This window comes from Ornithodoros turicata, unplaced genomic scaffold (assembly GCF_037126465.1).
Source record: "Ornithodoros turicata isolate Travis unplaced genomic scaffold, ASM3712646v1 Chromosome45, whole genome shotgun sequence".
Taxonomy (NCBI): Eukaryota; Metazoa; Arthropoda; class Arachnida; order Ixodida; family Argasidae; genus Ornithodoros; species Ornithodoros turicata.
Window position 1 is genome coordinate 286,985 of NW_026999376.1, and position 21,743 is coordinate 308,727.

Sequence of the window (21,743 nt, forward strand, 5' to 3'; positions counted from 1 at the left end):
GAGCGGTGTAGAGCTAGCGGTTGAGGTCCGCGTCCATACGTGAAGAGGAGGAAGACGGGTGACACGTGGAACAGGGACGGCTAGTCTTGCGTCTTGTGCTGATTGGGCAGAAGTGGCGGGATGAATGGTGCGGACAAGAGCTGGCCGGCAGGGTTCCAGGGGCGGGCTGGCCGAAGCGGAGAGCAGGCAGGTTGGCCGATGTGATGCAGAGAGGGCGGCGACAGAACCGCGACCGGTTCATGAGCAGTGAGCTAAGGTCGCCAAGGAGCTAGAGTGCCGGGGAGGACCATCGCAAAGCACGGGGAGACCGGGAGTAGTAGTGGCCTCCGTGCAGGTCCCCGGTGGAACGTTGGCCCGATGCCTCTTCAGTGCCATTGGATGGTCTGCCAGCGCCCTGTATCGAAGCCTGGTGGGAAGGTAAAGCGGGCAGGGTTCTTTGACCGCTGGCGTAGCAGATGCGGGTGGTGCGGTCGACAGCGGCGTACCGTGACCGGTACGGGAGCGTGATGCTCGTGAAGGTGCCGCTGGGGGAAGCCCGAAGAGTGCCATCACGAAGCGTGTGGCGACGTGACGTGTGCGACCATGGCGTACTGAGTTGTGTGGAGAGCGAACCATGGTGTGGAGCGGCTGGGCGTTGCGATGAGTTAGCTGCGGTGGATTGACGTCGCCGCCTAGCGATTCTTCGGAAGAACGATGCACCGTACCTTCTGAGATGGCTTCGGAGGTGGGCTGGCAGAAATTTCGGATGGTATTGGGCCGAATTGCCATGGTGTTCGTTGTTCGGGTCACCAAAAATAGAAGAGGTGGTGTCCCTCTACATGAATCCTGACCGGCGATGATGGAATGTCCCAGCGGGCAGATGGTCGTGGCCTCACGCTAGGACGTTGCCGGTAGAACTGGCTGGCAGGCGCAGTGGCGCGCGCCAGCGGAGGCTCGTCTTTGTCATCGCCCACGGGCCGCCCAGGTATATAAACCGACGAGTGGGCATCCCGAATACACGACACTATCTTATAATACTAATGACAGGCTGATAGTAGGCACAGACTTTGGGTTTGCTCCCTATTTATGGAATGCTTCCTACATTAACTCACAATACTTACCCAGCAAGGATCTCCCTTTGCCTCCGTCTGATAGCAGGAGCACTCGTTGCTTGGATTGCACTTGTAGCTGCAGGAAACTAGTACACCTTGATACTGTAAATGTACACAGAGATACGTTAGCTTCAAAGACTACCCTTCCTGAATATGCATGTAGCATAACACTCTATATGAAGTCAAGAAATGAATTCGAGAAGTGAATAGAATTCTGACTAAAATATCGGAACGGAATAATAAAAAGCGGAAGTTTAGAAACGGCATCGGCGGTATGAAAAACCGGCAGTGGCGCATTTGCAGCAGAGGACGCAGCCAGCGCAACGGTCAGTGCAAGGTATATATAAACTGGTAGTGAAAACAAGCGAAAATACTAGACTAGACCCATTGGCAAGGCTACCATCAAGAGGCGCGAGCGATCCTGGGTGTTGGTAGTAGAGGTATGGTGAGCTAGAATGAGTGGTGTGATAACCGGCCTGTCCGGCCTATCCAATGCATGGGAGCGCTTGGTCGCGGCCGTGGCACCCGGCCACGTGCGATTGTTTACATGGATGCGCTGAAGCTCGCTGTGCGCCTTGCGGAAGGATTTTTTGTGGGGATCCGAGGTACAGGTGCCGACAAAAGTTTACGAAACACGCGGGCGCTGTATTTTCTCCGCGGTACGACACCCTAGCGGCAAGCGGAAGCGTGCGAAATCAAGCCGGTTCATTACCCCAGAGGGGTGGACGACTGCGCTCTTAGCGACACACTGCGGTAGTTTCGGTATCGCTTCTGTTGTTTGTGCTCGGGAAGTGAGTTGGATTTAACTGTTGTGCTCGCAAACAGCACGTGACGGTGACTCGACGATTGGGAAGACTGGAATCTTGTCGCTATCATCGTGATAACAAGCCAAAGAACGAAATCTTGTAAACATTTGCTTTATTATGGAACTCAGTGGTGACCAGCTGATAAACAATTGCCGCTGACATTGATAATTGTTTGATTGATAAACAATTGACGTTGAGTCACATGTTGTTGGCGAGGGATCCAACTGACTTCCGGGCACATACAAGAGTAGTCATACCGAAACTAACACATTGTGTCGTTAAGAGCGCAGTCGTCCACCCCTCTAGTCAGTGAACTGGCCTGATTTCGCCAGTTTCCGTTTGCCGCTAGGGTGTCGTACCTAGGGGAAAACACACAGCTCGCGTGTTCCGTAAACTTTTGTTGGGACCTGCACTCTTCTGTTTCGTATCATATGCCCTTTCCGTGAAATGCAGAGGTTCGCACCGCGCCGACCAAGAAACGGAACAGTGCCGATGGTGCCGATGGATGGCTTATCAGGGCATCACGAGCTCTTGCTCAGTACAAGGTCGTTGCTTGCTGCATGAGGTTCTCCCTCTCTCTTGCAATTGATAATTTGTTGCTTTATGTCGTGATACAACAATGATCATAAGCGATGCAACAGTGGTCGGTCTGTGCATAAAGCCGTATCCTCGCTCAGCCCTGAGGGATCCTTGCGCTTCGAGGAGCCCTTCCAGTAGCATTGGCCATGCGTTGGGCGTTCGCTCGCTGCGCGTGCACAATCTATAAGCAACTTGTACAACTTGCACTCCGCCGAAACGCAGTTAGCCGGAATCGAATCCACAACCTGACGCTAAACATTAGAGGGTTTTAGTGAGGGGCCTCGATAAATCACTGATTGTAAAGCACGGGTAGATTTCGTTAGATGAAGTACAATGGCTATTCCTTGCAATCTACGCGTGCTCGTTTCCTCGCATTCGAAATCGGCAATCGCATAAGGACCGCGTCCAGGCACAAGAAATGCTAGGATTGTGTGTCGAAGGTAAGGGAGGGTCAGCTACAGGACGTCACAGTGCGACCGTGACAGCATTCATTGAGAAATCAGCATTAACAAGTCGTTGGATATTATATTTTCTCATTTCACACAGTTTACGGAAACCGTTTCTCTCAGTGACGCGCAGGTTACAGCTCAGGTCGGACGCGTGCGCAGTGCAAGTATTATCGAACCAGTGGGCTTAATCGCTTCACCTTCGTGCCCATATCGTTCGCAAGCCACCGATTTTCGGACACGCAGGCTCGGTGGGCGGCGATTGAACGAGAGGCGTTCGCGGTCATCTGGGCGCTCAAGAAATTCGATCACTGGGTGTTCGGGGCACAAGTAACTGTCCGACCACAATCCTCTTTCATACCTAACTTGTACGACACCACAGGGTTCGAAGCTCGCGCGCTGGGCTCTTGCACTCCAGCGTTATAATGCGAACATTGTTCACCGCAAGGGAAGCGCGCACGGGAATGCGGACGCTTTATCGCGGTTGCGGTTTGAGTAGGAATTAGGCTAGAGCAGGTGCGTTGCAATGTATGTGTGAACCTCGAGAGTCACTCGCTCTCACCACTTTGTTCTAAGGAACTTTTGTGTTTTTCCTCCATGATTTTAGTATCTGTTCAGTGTACTGACATAATGCGTTTCAACAGCAACACGTACCATTTTGAGAGCTTGTCGTTGCAAGTACTGTCACGTTGTATTGCATGTTCAGTAGTGTCACACGAACCTCTGGTGTGATGAATTTGTACACGGGCGGTTATTATTTCTATGCTAGTGTGTTTAACCCGTCTGTAGTGTATTCCTTGTGGTTCAACTGTGCCCCACAACGAATCTAAGGAGGGAGGTGTAAAGGTTAAACCTGTAACTACGAAAACATTTTTATTTTCGCCTCCATCGTCGCCAGACTGAACGACCAGTTGAATAACTCTTTGTGCTCGCGCGCGACAGCTGCTCTTCTTGAAACTCCGCCACTCGTGACCCAATTGGTCAGCTCGCTTTTGTGGCCCTATAGAGGCAATCCCTTGAGCCGAAAGCACTGTGGACACTACGACATGTCCAAGATGGCGGACGGGATTAACAGATTTAGTCCAAGTGGGGGCGGAGGATTTCACGTGTCCAACCTAGTTAATGTTACCAATTAGACGGTTGGTTTCGCTTTCTTTTGAATGTTTTGAATGGCGCTACCATGTTGGTGGGCAGAGGCCAATTTTAGTCTTTATAAGCGGACACCCGCTAATTTGCGACAGCTCGAGCGGGGACTTTCACCACCGGAAGGTCTGGGACCTTGTCATCTTCATGTCCCCCGAGTTCTCAACAAGTAAGCCTTTGCCTTGATATGTATATGCCTTGTATATATTTGTATTAAATATTGTTGCTGTTGAGTTATCCCTCTCGTCGGACGTCTCCTGCAAGCGGCTACCGTACTCGCAACACATCACCGAACCTCTCTACGGAAAGTGGAAACTTTACTATGTCCATGTGGACAGAGTCGAAACGGGCATCGAGCAGGGCGAACATGCCGAGCAGCGTGACACTGTGACTCTGTATTTTCGACCGCTGACAAGCAAGGCAGGCTCTGACCTATGAACGTATGTCTGAATTCATCGATGGCCAGACGTAACGCTCTGCAATGAGCCGCTGGGTAGGACGGACGCCGGGATGTGACAGGCCGTGCAGGGCGTTGAAGATCGCGCGGCGGTAGACGGATGGAACGAAGGGCCGCTGGCGGCCGGTGGATACGTCACAACAGAGCGGGAGGTCCGCGTCGGGAAGGGGAACGTCTTGAAGCTGGAGGGATGATGAATGATTGTTGCGCCATGACCGAAACTCTTGGTCCGAGGCCTGGGCAGCGGCCACAGCTTCCCAAGAGATGGGCGTGGGTGGAGCGGACAGCGGCGCGATGCGGCTTAGGGCGTCGGCTGGACCGTTCTCGCTCCCAGGGATGTACTGGATGTCCGTGCAGAACTCCGCGAGGTAAGACAGCTGGCGAATCTTTCGAGGGGAGTAGCGGCTACTGGCGGATCGGAAGGCATGCGTGAGCGGCTTATGATCCGTGAGGATGGTGAAATCGCGGTCTTCGAAGAAGTGTCGGAAATGCCGGACTGATGGGTATGCAGCCAGAAGCTCTCTCCCAAAGGTACCGTATTTCTCCTCGGCGGGTTTGAGAGCCTTGCTGAAGAAAGAGATTGGGTGCCAGGCAGTGATGGGCAAAGTACCTCAAAATTGTACTTCAAGTAAAGTACCAAGTACCTAGTATCACGAGTACTTCAAGTATAGTACAAAGTACCCATTTCCACGTGTACTTCAAGTAAAGTACAAAGTACTAAGCAAAATACTTCAAGTACTCATCAAGTACTACGTCAATTTAATTTATCACTTTGCATTTCACTGTTTAGTATCTTTGTCTTCCTTTTTTTGGCAAAACTTCAACGAGTATTCTTGACAAATGCTGTGAAACCATAATGTCCTAGGTTAAGTGCTAACCCGTCTATATGAACTTAATCAGATGTTATAATTTGCAGTTACATGTAGAGAGGTAATCAGTCAGCTGTGGTCCGATTATGCAAAATAATATTATACCCTGACTGATCCAAGGTCACCCACCTAGTGTGGTGTTCCGGTACTAATCTCCGGGTATAAGAGGCTAGATAATTTCAGGGGGGAAAGTACAATCCAACAGAGATTATACATTTCTGGGCATTCCTTGCTACTTTTTGAAATACAACATGTTTAAAAAAAGAATACGAAGACAATTAAAAAGAATGAAACACGATGTAATCTGTGAAAGATGTGTTGCTGCTTTTGTGTTAGCTTAGCTCAATTGGTAGAGCCGGTAGGTGTAGGTAGCCGGTAGGTAGAGCTCAATTGGTGGACCGGTAATCCAGAAGATGTGGGTTCGAGTCCTACAGCTGGCTAACCTTTTCAGTGACTTTCATCTTTCATCGTTCATTTCTTAGGCAATTTGAGGCTTTGTATGTTTGTTTTTGTCTTATTGTCTTGTAGCCTTGTACCTTGTAGCCTTACCTAACTCCTGATTAGTGCTCCACTGACATTTAGCAACTTCTCACGAAGGAACCTTTAACCGAGTTTTCGACTTTTCCTTCTGGTTCCTTCAGTTCGATGATAATTTTCTGCATTTTATGAATGAATGAAAGAAAAATGATTGATTGAAAAAGGGGTGATCCACGTTGGTAAACGCAGACAGCCTATCACGTCTCCAATTACGAAGCACAAACGAAGGAGAGTGAAGAGATTTTCTATTTTTCACCGATTAGTGACAATCTTATGAGTGCTACAGAGGTGGAAAAGGCGACAGACAAAGATAGCAGTTTGAGAGCTGTGCGGGGTTTCACATTATCGGGGTGGCCAAAAGAGGTGTTACCGGTGTTAAAAAAAATTTTTTTGTACGGGAAATTTGAATTGTCGGTTGACACGGGGACTGTGTAATCTGGAAGAACCGAGTTGTAATCCCGAGAGTGTTAAGCAATCGTGGCCTTAAGTTGTTGCTTGAAGAACATACTTAGAAGATCAAAACGAAAGCGCTTGCGCGGTCCACAGGGTGCTGGCAGGACACTAATACAGATGTCGAAATGGCAGTGCGAAATTGTTATATCTGTCAGAGTGTGAGGCCATCAGTATCAGCACACCGAAAAATAGCCTAACTTCCAGAGTTCTTCATAGTGCAAGAACCTTACTCTGAACCTCACCTGTCCTCCAGAACAAAAGAATTGCCCAGGATCTCCTGACGCCATACTTTTGAAGGATATTTTGAAGGTGAAAAATGCGGACAAGCCGAGGCACTTTAAAACGGCCGTTCCGGAACGGTTATTTTTATGTGTGGAGCACTACATCAGCCACTGTCGTGGTGTACAGCACCGTTGGAACGGGTTATCGTGGACTTTGTGCAGAAAGAGGGGAGACACTTTTTAATACTGGTTCTCTATCTCGAAATGGCTCGGGGTCCGGATTGCGGACAGCACCAGTGCGTACAAAACAGTAGGGGAGACCCTGCTTCGTGAGATCGTCACGGATAACGGGCCGCAGTTTAGGTCTCACGAAGTGGAACAGTTTTTGCGCGCTAATGGGGTAAAACACACCCTCACTCCATATCATCCCGCTTCCAATGCTTGTGCGGAGCGCGCTAGTTCCACGTTCCAGCCACGTTAACGGGCTGTAGACGGCCACTGCGGCATCAGGTAGACATTTTTTTTTTTCATATCGTAACACTCCGCACACATTCACGAATAAGCGTCCGAGTTGGTTGCTTTTGCTACACAAAATACGGACTAGATTAGAGTACTTGAAACCGGACATAGCTGCTGCGATGAAAGAAAAATCATAGGCCACCAAAGCAAGCGCCGACAAAAAACGGCAAATTAAAAGTGAACATTTCCGTACAGGAGACAGAGTATACTTGAGGATAGAGCGCGGTAAGGTTGTTAACTGGTAGCCTAGGGGGTTTGTCTGGGTTTAGTCCACTGTCACTTTTCTTGTAAGTGCTAATGGTCAGACGCGTTTTGTACATCTTGATCACCTCAGGGCAAACGTAAGCAACACGGTAACGCCTAAGTCTCTGTCAGGTCATTGGCCAATCTTCACTCCAAACAGTGATGACGTAGTTGGACCGGCGAATATTAATATGGGCCACGAATCACAAAAGAACATGTTGAGACCACTATCCACTGTATCATTATTGTAGCTACTTTCAGTGACTGAAGTGCCAAATGTGGCAGCACAAGCAGCAAGTAACTAATCACAGACAGCAAATGGAAATGCAAACGAAATATATTGAGCAATTTCGGAATGTATTGGTTTTTAATTACCTTGATTCGACTAGGCACAAGGCATTGTTCTTCGTAGCACGACATCTTGCATCCCTTGATCGGAACCGCTGAAAAAGACGGGTCACATTTTTCAGCAACAGTGTAATTGCACCACGGATGTTCTTTTTTTCTTTGTGGCGGCCCGTGGAAGAGGACGACGACGCGCCTCTGCTGCCGCGCGCTACTGCACCTGGCAGCCAGTTCTACCGGCACCGTCCTAGTGTGAGGCCACGTCCATCTGCCCGCTGGGACATTCCATCATCGCCGGTCAGGAATCATGTAGGGGAACACCACCTCCTCTACATTTCATGACCCGAAGAACGAACACCATGTTCGGCGTAATTCGGCCATGCAACATCCTAAATTTTTCCGCAAACCAGCAGCGAACCACCCTCTAGCAGACAAGGCGCACCGGGACCACTGTTCCACCGGGGACCCGCAGGGAGACCACAGTAAGCTGACTTTCCGGCCTCCACCTGCTTCACGATGGACCTCCCCGGCACTTGTCTGGCTGCTAACGGCATTCACGCTGTCGTACCGGTCGCGGTACTGTCGCCCACTCAGCAAGGCACTCAACCAGCAACTCACCCACTCAGCAACAATCAACGCTCGGCAGCAATCACTCAGCAAGCACTCAGCGCACTCAACGAGGGCTCAACGCACTCAGCAGACACTGAACACAATCAGCAACTACTCAAGCACACAACCACTCAACCAATCAGCACTCACATCTCATCACTGGAACCCGCCCGGATCGCAGCGCTCTTGTTCCCGCAATCCCGCTGCTGCATCAACAGCCACAATCGCAAGCCGTGTCTCCAATCGTCCACCATCCACGAGTCGTCCTCATTCTCCTCTTCATGGTATCATGGTATCGACGCGGACCTCAGCCGCATGCACCGCTCCGCGTTTGAGGGGGGAGTGATGTGGCGTCCCGTGGAAGACGACGACGACGCGCCTCTGCTGCCGCGCGCTACTGCACCTTGCAGCCAGTTCTACCGGCACTGTCCTACTGTGAGGCCACGTCCATCTGCCCGCTGGGACATTCCATCATCGCCGGTCAGGACTCATGTAGGGAACACCACCTCCTCTACATCTTAAACAGTTCGACAGCATTTATTTAATTTGGGGTCCCGATGTAGCTGCGTCGGGTCACGCTCCTTGCAGACGGAGAAGGTCCCCCTCACGCTCGCCCCCGATGCGCGCTGTCCCCCTCGTCTGTTCCTTCATCGCAGTGATGGTTCAGTAGGGAGATTCAGCAGATTGGAAGGTGTTTACGATAACGGCTACGTGATTGTTTTAAAGTGGCTGACATCACGTCGCTGATCTTTCTTTTTAAATTCTGTCTTAGCGCCGCGAAGCAACAGTGGCTATGAGCAGCGTACAGACGTCGACAGATGAAGAGAGGAATGCGGGAATAAGTGACGGACAGGGGTGTGCGTCATGGGCAGACTTTAGGGGGACGTGCGCAGACAATTGTCCGGAATGTCTGCGGGAAAACCCAGGGAAAAGCTTAGACGGCGAAGCCGGTGGTAGAATTCGATCCTACCACCTCCTGGACTTCCTGCACGACCTTGCCTACGAACAACGAGCGGATGTTTTTACCCGCGCGACCATGCCGCTGGTCGCTCAGTATCTCCACAGCTCGTCATACGTGATGTCGTCCACGTCGAGTGGCAACACGGACGCCGCGGAATCACAGCGCAGGCGGTGTACTGCGGAGCATTCCCACAAGTGCAGGGTTCGCAGATGTGCCCCTATTGCTGAAGGAGACGGAGACGCGGGGGCCGAAAAATGAGAAACGTAAGCGGGCGTGCGGCCGATAATGCCACGAAGCGGCGTGCGACAAAGCGTGCTAATATTCGGCAGGATGTTGAGAAACGCACGCCAAAGAGTATTGTGACTTTAACAGGAAATGAACGCGTTTGCGGGCAAAACCCGTGTTTCTGCACGTGACCCATGGCGACCTATGGTCCGGTTTGCCGTTGTGCCGCACGGAAATCACGTATGGCCAGGGGCCTATTGGCATGTTCCAGCTTTTTCCATATGCCTCGTGTCGAGCATTGATTGATAAGTCGTCTGTACGCTTGACAGAGACTGTACTATTGCGTTCACCGCTTCCATTTCATGCTTCTCCCATGTACGCCTACCGTTCGCCTCGGTAAACGAGAGTTCTTCTGTCTTTAGAAAAACCCGTCATTTTGTAGCGCCAGGTTCGGAAATTGTTCCCCTCGAGTTTCTCCAAGTGGTGAATCAACGTTTGTCCATCCGCCATGTTGTCGACCTTGACAGTGACCTTGAAGGGCCCTCAAAACCGTTCACGGCAAACTTCAAACGCGCGCTTTTTATGGAATGGAGCAATTCAGCCCGGACAAATTTCCGGCATGTTAGGTTCTCGACAGGAAAAACTATTTCCAGGAAACGAAATTATGGGTGTTCGGAAACTTTCATATAGTCCCTTTAAGGCACCGGCGAACGGTATTTAACACTGTATGTACGCAGCAATCGCCTAGTTATTTTGCGATGAGCCACCAAGCGCAAAGGCACGCTAGGTGCCACATACAGAGCCCTCCAGCTGGATTTAGTTCTTTATTGAAAAATATATATTAGCTCACACTTGACTAGAACACTAAGTGAACTTCATATGGTCACTAAGTCACATGGTGAACGTGCGCTGAAAGCTCTCGAATTCTTTCTCAGTTCTCCTGGTTGCTGCTATAATTTTTACAGAGCTCGTAGTTGTCATGTACAAAAATTAATTTCTCCAAGGTAGACGGATATAAACTTGCCGGCTTCGCTTGCGCAAACAGCCCAGAAATTAAGAACCCACGCTCGCTGGGGGTACTCGTTGCCGGAATGCTTTGCACATTTTTTGTGCTAGACGATAACCACGGAATTTCGCATTCTCTGGTTCTCTGCGTTTCCAGAACCCCAAGAGCCTACGGATTTCGGCTGAAGGCGTGCCCAGGCCACCAAGAAGCGTGTGCCATCAGCCCGTACAGGGTTTGTGGTCACAAACACATTTCAGGAGTACGTTTCGGCTAGGCCGACTATATAGGAATGCCGTCGAAGGTCTTGCAGACGCACCAGTAGCGAGCAAATCGCATTCCTTGCGGTACTCTGCGAACTGGGCTGCCAGAAAGTCCACTTCATGTACCTTTCTGGAGGATGTCCTCTACTAAAGGGTTGAAAGTGCGAAGTCGATGTGCGTGTTATCTCGTCCCGCGTGTCGCCTCACTCCAAGTCATGTACCAACCAGCCCTATATATTTTGGGTTCTCTACTATATTCAAACTGTGGAATCTCGGGTCTAGATGCTGTGAGTGTCAGGTCGCTGACAAGAAACGGATGCTCAAACTTTCTCAGCATTGCTCTTTTGAGTGTTTTTACGAGCCCACTGTCGTCTTCACTGTCAGTGGGATATTGCTCTATTTCTCATCTTAGAACGAGGAGGAGGTTGAACGTGCAGCTTGTTTGTGCTGACAGAAGCTAGACGGATGTACGGAATGTCTTCAGGAGCTGGTGCAGTTACGTTATCAAGGCCCATTCCTCTTGACTTCGTAAAAGGCTGGTGTCCACAATGGACATGAGCTTTATCTGAGGGTCATAGTTCCTTGCGGTGCTCTCAAACATCGTCAACATACTGCGCCAGCGGGTGGGCGTATCGGATTTGACAGTAACATGTCTTGTTGGAGACACTGGGCTTGCTGCATATATGTGGTGATCTGTTAGAGGCTCCGACGGGTACTGCTCATCGTTCTCAAGAATGATGTCTACTGCAAGCGGAGAATGACAGTTCTTGTTTCGGCCTTGATCAAATCTTCAATTCAACGCTATTTTTCTTGTGTCGTTACAAAACAATGGCTCTGCTGGCCTACCATAGTTGTCATCGTTCTCATGGTTGTCACCGTACAGTTTTAAGCTTTATGAAATGTGAATGAAGTTGCAGTGACGCTGAAAGGGTAAAATGTACGTGTACATAAAGGCTCATGGGGCTGCAGAAAAAAAACAACTAAGGGATTTGGACTAACGCCCTGGGTACGCAACGCGATCAACACCAGCGCCGTGCGTCTTGATCCCGGGATCAAGATGAGTTCTTTAGTGAACATGTTAGTTGAAAGTAATGACGATTGTGGGTCCTCAGTAGTTCCTCCAGTCAGTCACCCGTCGCCGGTGAGGACGAGGAAGCTCGGGTGTGTTCTCGGTGACACGACGCACGCAGCCACATGTTCGGATTTAGTAAACAGTGCACTAGAGATCTGCAAACAGGAAACAACAACGGGTTACAGATTCCTCCAATCATCCAATGCCCACCAGTGAAGCGATGTTCCTCAGCGTACTGCTTAAAAAGGTTTGCTGGTGAGGCCAAATCTCGTAATGCAGATAGATGCACGATGTTCCCCTGAAAGCAACACCACAATCCGATCCTCGTTGACGTGGGTAGATAGCAAATAGGTCGATCGTTCCAGATGTCTTATCGCTGATCAAGGTCTCTCTGTGACAGGATGCACGAAGCCACATGTTCAGATTTAGTGAGCAGTGCACTAAATATCTCAAAATAGGCAAACAACAACGTGTTAGGCATTGCTCCAACCATACCATGCTCCTCACTGAAGTGATGCTTATCAGTGTACTGCTCTAAAAGGTGTGCTGGTGAGGCGGCATCTCGTGATGCAGATGAATGCGTGGCGTTCCCATGAAAGCAACACCAAAGTCCGATCTCCATAGACGATCTACATAGTAAACAGGTCGCTGATCAAGGTGTGCGTTCTCGGTGATACGATGTACGCCACCTCATGTTCAGTCTCAGTAAGCAGTACACTAAAGATCTGAAAACAGACAAACAGCAGCAGCTTACACATTGCTCCAAGCATGCCATGCCCATCACTGAAGTGACGCTCCTCAGAGTGCACTTCACAAGGGGCAACTGCAGGTTAGGAACTTTTGCAAAGCCGTCCACGAGGACAAGGTTATGAAGGTTATGCACAGGTTCTGCTTGATTTTTGCCAATTAGGCAGCACGCTCTACGTTCGAACCGGCATCAGTGAAGGAGAATCAGAAGAAGAATCAGAGCATCAGAATGCACAACTTTCATATTTAGCCCAAACTCATCGACGCACTTCGAGAGCTCATCAGCGATGGCGTCTCCGGTGTGCCTCTGTGTCATGTTTCTTATCGTCAGAGTGATTTCTTGCAGGTTAAGCCATTCTACAAAGCAGAAAAAAGCTTCATATTAGGTGCAAAGTGCGGCTTCATATTTCCTACTAAATACAATTAGCATTGATAAAGTGCAGGTGAAAGTTATGTAGCTCCTTCTCCTGTAATTGTCCGTCCTGAGGTCGTAAGTCATCGCCATGAACCTGGGTCCTCGTTTTATTTGTGGTTTGACATGGTCGCTCATCACAGAATATATGTCCTTATGTATTGTGGCGAGCCACGCTCCGCTATCTTATCAAGTGTGCCGTCACTAAAGTCGTTAGAGGGCAGCGAACACTGGGAGGGCGTGGCGCTCGCCACATAAGAGGCCACATGCCTCGTTGGGAGGCCTTTTTTCCCCGCTGGGAACTGATGCTGTCACAGGAAAATAAACCTGGTATGTCTGTTTGAATCTGCTTGTGTGCTGCTTGTTCCTTTGCGCACGGAACGGACGGGCTGACGCCCCGAGGTTGTGGGAACTTAGGTTTCCACAACTGGCGCCCACGTTTGGGGTCCGAGCTCGTCTGTTCCGTGGCGGGGAACACGCTGCACTGTTTGTTTGTACTAGTTTTGTGCGTAGTTAGTAGTTGTTGTAGTTTGCAGTTTTTGCTGTTAGTATTTTTTGCGTGTGTTTTTTTTTTTTCGAGTTTTTCAGCTCCCACCCGGTGGACGAGCCCTCGGAGCTGATGGCTGACAAGGCGAAGGTGCCCACGCCGCAGTCAGACGCCATCGCAACGGCAGAACTCCTGTCACGAATGACGGAGTTGTGCTCGTTGGTGGTTCAACGCCTGGATGCCGTGTCGGTTTCGCCGCCGCAGGCACAAGCGCCTCTACGACTCAACTTACCGGTGCCTACCTTCTCAGGTTACACCGATAAGAAGTCTGTTGCCGATTTCCTGGACGACCTTACCGCCTATCAGACGGGTATCTATCTCACACCTTAGGACGAGGAGGAGTTTGAAGGTGAATCCTGTTTGTGCTGACAGAAGCTCGACTGATCTACGGAATGTCTTCAGGAACTGGAGCAGTTACGTTATCAAGGCCCATTCCTCTTGACTTGGTAAAAGGCTGGTGTCCACCATGGACATGAGCATTTTCTGAGTGTCATAGTTCGTTGCGGTGTTCTCAAACATCGTCAACATACTGTCCCAGCGGGTAAGCGTATCGGACTTGATAGTAACATGTCTTGTTGGAGACACTGGGCTCGCTGCATATACGTGGTGGTCTGTTACAGGCTCTGACGGCTACTCCTAGTCGTTCTCAAAGAATGTTGTCTACTTCTGCAAGCGAGAAAATACAGTTCTTGTTTCGGCCACGGCCAAATCTTCAAGCATGTCATCTTTGTGATGCACTGCGCGCACTATCGGCCTGCACTTCGCAAGGAACATCTGCATTGCAACGGTTTTGCAACTTTTGCAAAGCCGTTCACGAGGCTAAGGTTACGAAGGTATGCACAGGTTCTGTTGGATTTTTGCCACTTAGGCAGCCCGGTTTACGTTCGAACCGGCATCAGTGACAGAATGCACAACTTTCCCATTTATCCCAAACTCATCGGCGCACTTCGAGAGCTCGTCAGCGATGGCGTCTCCGTGCCTCTGTGTCATGTTCCTTATCGTCAGAGTGATTTCTTGCAGGTTAAACCTTTCTACAAGGCATAGAGAGGCTTCATATTAAAAGTGTGGTTTCATATTTCCTACTAAATAGAATTAGCATCGATAAAGTGCAGGTGAAAGTTACGTAGTTCCTTCTGCTGTAATTGGCAGTCCAGAGGTCATAAGTCACCGTCATGAACCTGGGTCCTCGTTTTATTTGTGGTTTGACGTGGTCGCTCATTAGAGAATATGCGTCCTTTTGTATATATGGAAAGGCACCTCTAGAAAGAATGGCGCGGTCGGGAATGTCTTCTGCTGATACGACTTACGGCCTTTCTTTAACATGAAATCCTGCTAGTAATACCAATGATGACATGAATACATCAGACAGCACTGTCCCGCTTCAACAAGGTCGCTTTCTAAGCGCTCTCCAAAAGATTACATAGCCTGAAAGCCATCCCCGTCTATAATGCTGAACGGCAGCAAGTCTCTAGCTATCAAAGGACCATGAATCGTGCTATGGTCTTCCGCTCATGAGCCGTGTTTCGAGATGTCTTGCTTTGAACAGCTTGGAACAACGTTATACTCCCCGTTCCCTTTTCGTTGAGGTGCAACAACACGTTGAGGTGTATCGATTAGCTTCATACAGGTATCTCAGCAGATTGGTTGTGCTCACTGAAGAGTTCTGGATGGGAACGACTGACAAACTGTTGGGCGGCTCTCCTACTAAATACAACAATACAGCGACTACAGTAGAAAAATGCAGCCGAATATACCTTGATGCTTGATGCTTTTAAAGCAGTACGCTGAGGAGCTTCACTTCAGTGATGGGCATGGCATGGTTGGAGCAATGAGTACGCTGTTGTTGCTTGCCTGTTTTCAGATCTTTAGTGCACTGCTTACTGAGTTTGAACATGAGGCTGCGTACATCGCATCACCGAGAACGCACACCTTGATCAGCAATCTGCTTACTATGTACCCACGTCTACGGAGATCGGAGATCGGTGTTACTTTCACGGGAACGTCACGCATCTGTCTGCATCACGACATACCGCCTCACTTTTTAGAGCAGTACACTGATAAGCATCACTTCAGTGACGAGCATGTCATGGTTGGGCAATGCGTAACCCGTTGTTGTTTGCCGGTTTTCAGATATTTAGTGCACTGCTCGCTAAATCTGAACATGTGCTTCGTGCATCCTGTCACCGAGAACGCACACCTTGATCAGCGATAACACATATGGAAGGATCGACCTATTTACCATCTACCCACGTTTACGAGGATCGGACTTTGGTGTTGCTTTCAGGGGAACATCGCCTTTTTGGCCTCACCAGCAAACCTTTTTAAAGCAGTACGCTGAGGAACATCACTCCAGTGGTGGGCATGGGATGATTGGAGCAATGTGTAACCCGTCGTTGTTTGCCTGTTTTCAGATCTCCAGTGCAGTGCTTACTAAATCTGAACATGCGGCTGCGTGCATCGTGTCACCGAGAACACACCCGAGCTTCCTCACCCTCCCCTGCGACGGCTGACTGACTGGAGGAAGTACTGAGTACTCACAATCCTCATGACTTTCAATCAACATGTTAACTAAAGACCTCATCTTGATCCCGGGATCAAGACGCACGACACTGCAGTTGATCGCGCTGCGTACTCAGGGCGTTAGCTGAAATCGCTTAGTTTTTTTGTTTTTTTTTTTTGTTCTGCAGCCCGATGAGCCTTCATGTACACATATATTTACCCTTTCAGCGCTACTGCAACTTCATTCGCATTTCATAAGCTCACCTAGAAACTCAAAACTGCACGGTGACAACTACGAGAACTATGGTAGGCCAGTAGAGCCATTGTTTTGTAACGACGGATGAAAAATACCGTGTTGGTTTCGTCACCATGTGGAATGCAAACTCTCCGAATCACTTTTCCAACGCGATTTTATGATATAAATAGGCAAATGGCGCACATTCCAACGAGCAGTCTGTACCATGATAGCCTATCATGGAATTTATCCACCAGCTAGCCTGCACTTACGCCATTCTGTCAATGAGCACTATGTATTTTCGTGTACACGAATTTGAACGGTCACAGTGGCGAGCGGATGATGATGATGACCTTCCGGCATCGAGCACGCTTCGTGGCAGACATCGGCTGCGAACAACGATCTTGTGCGTTCCGTCCAAACTATATACGAATACTTCGTCTAGCATGCTGTTTATCTATATAGACAACCTATTAAAGGAAATTATCATTACCACTACTTAATACACCGTACGGTAAAACGTGAAACGTTTTAAAAAGAGTTATCACTTACATAAGTGCATACATGCGAAGAAGGCAAGAAAGCACTTGACCGCAATCATTTCTTTAAGGTGCGCTCCGGATGAAAGTTAGACTTAATGTATCTTACATTGGGTATTTCTGTGATAGTGATAGGCTTCTGGAGAATGTCAGATGTTACCTCATGGAAGACGCGAGAAAAAAAGGAGGGGACGATAATACCGTCGTAGAGATGTCAACGGCTTTACTGAGCACCTCCACAAGAATACGAAAGGAGCAGAATTCGATTAAATATCAGAGGTTGCTATCGTGATAGGCACGCTTCAAACACAATAGAAAAGAAAAATCGATGTTATTACATCGCCGTAGGTTCCAAGAGAGGCAGGTTTCGCGAGAATATGCATGTGCGTAAGAAAATTGTATGTCAAAACGAGACAGCAAAGGTTGCTTTCATGAAAGGTGTTCCTTACGTGAATGGTCATATTGCTGCACTGCTATGGGTGGTTGGATTGCAGTAGTGTTGCAGGAAAAATATTTCAGGAGGAGATACTGCGGTAACTTTACCTGAGGGAAGAGGATTTCCCACTCGTGTTCCTCTCTCAAATGCACTACCAAAGGTGCGGTTTCGGGGATGGTGAACCACCAGCACCCGAAACGCCCCTCTGGCTATACGCCTCTGTTGGCTTGCTTTATAAGAGAAACAAAAGAGAGGTTATGTATATTGGCGCCTGCTGTTCGTACTTAAAAGCACGATAAATATAATGCAAAGTAACTTTTCTCAGGGGCAAGTGGTTTCCGCCACCGTACTTCTATTTCTTTTTGGGCACCTAAACCATAATAAAGTTGTATTATTATTTGTACGTGTTCCAGATGGTGTACGGAGATAAGCTTTGCCATTGTTGGATCACTGTGGCTACACTCTTAAAAATGAACTTCACCGCATAGCACGCTCCTAGCCAACCATTATCTCGAATGATATCGTTATCTGCCCTGATTTGTTGAAAACACGGGGCGTACGCCTTTTCTGTGACAATTATGAACAGCATAAGTGTCACAGAAATGGCGTACGCCCCCGTTTTCAACAAATCAGGGCAGATAACGATATCATTCGAGATAATGGTTGGCTAGGAGCGTGCTATGAGGTGAAGTTCATTTTTAAGAGTGTAGTGGTGATTCCACACTCTTAAAAATGAACTTCACCTCACAGCACGGCCCTAGCCAACCAAAATCTCGAATGATTTCGTTATCTGGCATGATTTGTTGAAAACGGGAGGCGTACGCCTTTTCTGTGACAATTATGACCAGTATAATCGTCACAGAAAAGGTGTACGCCTTCCGTTTTCAACAAATCAGGGCAGATAACGATATCTTTTGAGATGATGGTTGGCTAGGAGCATGCTATGCGGTGAAGTTGATTTTTAAGAGTGCACTCAGCATCATGGTCGACAATATGAATGTTCTTGTGCAGGAACCTGTCTTGCTGCACAGTTACCCAATCAGCAGGGATGGTTGACAGGATGTAAAATCTACGTTGAATATCGTTGTAGTATATGAAACTTGTGGGAAAAACACCGTCCCACTCTCGGGGCTGCCCCGAGTCAGTCGCCCTCCGGAAGAACTACACAAGAACTATTAAGCAGCAAAGAAGGTTTATTGGTGACCTCACCATTGTACCCGCGGCCAGCTCCTCCTCAACGTCGCACAACGAACCTCACCGGAACCGTTCCGGCCGTGGCTCCCGAGGGGATTCCCTAAACACACCCGTGTCGGCCTTTTTAACCTCTGTTCCTCCGCCTCCGCGCCCTCTTGCGAGTGCACGTGTGTAAACCAGAATGTTCGAGCAACATCGGCCGCGACGACCTCCGGAATCTTGATAGCACGGTTATCAAGTTCTTGCGCTGCACTGCGCTGCGGCCTCAAAGGCTTTGATAAGTCCCTACACTTCCCCACCCCAAAACAATACGCGCCGTCCGAGCACAGGTGAACCGAAGTCCAGGACAAATGGGAAAAAACACTGAAGAAAGAAAAACACACGCGGCACAGTCCAGTCTTAGTGTCCCTCTAAAGGAGATCGTCCTCGGGCATGTCGATGAGAATGTCCTCTGGTGGTGCTGGGCCTGGCTCGCCGCCCCGAAGCAGATCGGGCCTAAGGCGCTGAACAATGGCCAGGGCCGCTACGACGTCTGCCTCTCGTACCCTCTCGACTCGTGCTGCCTCCGTTCTGGCTCGATGAAGATCACCGCGGCGATGGGTCGAAAGATGGATTTCGGGGACACTGCAGATGGAACACAGTATGCGTTGTTCTTCTGCTGATACTGGTATGGGGGGGTCTGCCGGGTGTCTGTCGTCCAAGGTCAGCCCACGAAAAGGAGGAGGCACCAAGGAAGAGTCCATTCCTCTCAGTGGCCGTGGCTGAGAAGACCACCTCGAGCGAGATACCCAGGGAACAGGGAGGTTACGGTGAACAACAGTCCAGGTCGCCACCGACCGTTGACTGCGGAGCGCTCGGACAGCTGGCGGGCTCCGACGGCGGGGGCTGGAACGCACCGGACCAGGGCGCCGGCCTCTATGGCGTGGCGGGTTACCTCGTACCCGATCCTGCTGCGACGTCTAAAAGAACGAAAAAGGTAAAGAGGTCAGAAGGTGTCTCCTGGCTGGGGGCGAGTACCGTGTAAACGATAGTCGCTCCGATAAATCGAATGCCAGACTGAATCGAGAGCACTAGGTTCTAGTGACCGACGCTTCGGCGGCTACCTACGCGGCCTGCAAGGACGCACAATGTAAGCAGCACTATAACACTCACTTAGTACGGCGGCACGTCGGTACTCTAGCGAGATTACCCTCCGTCGAACTCATACAACGCGGTTCTAACGCCTGTTCCGGCGTAAACGGGGGCGGTATTCGAGCTTAAGGGGTCGCCTTGTATAGTACGAACCTCCCGCACCATCGCTTCCTTACTGAGGAAGTGACGGGCCCGAAATTAGGAACTTAACTTGGAAAAGGAGTGCTTGGCGATCATCTTCGCTTTCAGGAAGTTCGACCTTTACCTGGACGGCAGTACCTTCACTGTCCAGACTGACCACCAGGCACTTTCTTGGCTGCAGCGGCTTCATAACCCGTCTGGACGACTTGCCAGGTGGGCCCTGACGCTACAAGGCTACTCCTTCAACGTGGAGTACAGGCGGGGCTCAACGAACGTGGTAGCAGACGCACTGTCCCGCGCGCCTCTACCGGAGGGGGAAGAGGAAGGCACCGAGGCGCCTTCTCAACTTCTGGCAGCAGCACAGGTGGCACGAGACGTATCTTCGTCTTGGGGCACGGTCGTGAGCAGAGAGCAGCTCCTAGACGCTCAGAGAGCGGACGGCCTTTGTCAGCGGGTGTCGCAGTGGATAGCTGAGCAAGACTCGGCGGACACCGGAACGACTGACGGACGGCACGACTCCTATCTGCTGGGCGAGGATGGCATCCTGTTCAGATACATACCCCAGGCGGATGAGGACGACGGCTCATCCCCGTTCAGAGTCGTGGTGCCACGGAAGTTGCGTAAGTCTTTCATACGATACTTCCATGACTCGGCCTTGGCAGGTCACAGCAGCGGCAGGAAAACTTATGAAAAGTTGTGTCGTGTTGCGACATGGCCAGGAATGAGGCAGGATGTAACAAAGTATGTTCGTACTTGTCCCGTATGCCAGAGAGCGAAACCTCGTGGTGGTTTACCCCCTGGGCGCTTACAGCCTGTTCAGAGCAATAGACCCTGGCAGATAGTTGCTTGTGATGTAATGGGACCATTTCCCCGTAGTCCTAGAGGTAACCAGTATTTGTTCGTAGTTACTGATCATTTCACGAAATGGGTCGAGCTGTTTCCTCTCAGGACACTGACTTCCCAGAGAGTGTGGGAAAAGTTACTCGACACCTTTTGCCGGTTCGGGTTTCCCGCACAGCTGATCACCGACAACGCAACCTACTTTACAAGTAAGGTGTTCTCAGATTCTTGCGCTGTCTTAGGCATTCAGCATAAGAAGACTTCCCCGTATCACCCTCAGGCTAACATTACCGAACGTGTTAATCGGAACCTGAAAATGATGTTGGTTGCTTTTACTAGCCAGCACCACCGTGATTGGGATCTTCGCCTGGCTGAGCTGGCGTTCGCTACACGGACGACGATCAACAGGTCTACAGGATTCACCCCGGCGTTCCTGAACTTGGGACGAGAGGCCCCTTTTCCAGTGGAGAATGCTCTGGGCCTCCGGGATGGTGGTACCCGGCCTCCTTATTCAAGGTTTGCTGAGGACCTCCGGAATCTTGATAGCACGGTTATCAAGTTCTTGCGCTGCACTGCGCTGCGGCCTCAAAGGCTTTGATAAGTCCCTACAAACTCGAATTACCAACATGAATTTCAGGCATACACTCTTAGAAATGAACTTCAGCGCATAGCACGCTCCTAGCCAACCATAATCTGGAATGATATCGTTAGCTGCACTGATTTGTTGAAAACGGGAGGCGTACGCCTTTTTTGTGACAATTATGTAGAGCACAAGTTTCACAGAAAAGGCGTACGCCTCCCGTTTTCAACAAATCAGGGCAGATAACGATATCATTCGAGATGATGGTTGGCTAGGAGGGTGCTATGCAGTGAAGTTCATTTTGAACAGTGTATTGTACGTAAAATTAGTAAATTAGTAATTAATTAGTAAATAGTAATCACTTAGTAATTAGTAAAATTGTACATAAAATTAGTATAGTAGTATTGTTACTAAATTAGTACGCAAAAAAATATAAAATTATATTGTACGTAATAAAGGGGTACAACGCAGACTAAAGGTCAGCTACGCCGGTATCCTGAACCGTTCAAAAAGGTTGTGATATTCTGAAAGTCCACATCGAACTCTCCCCAAAATGCACCTTCATTATCCGCTTTCGGTACAGCACCACGTCAAGAAAAA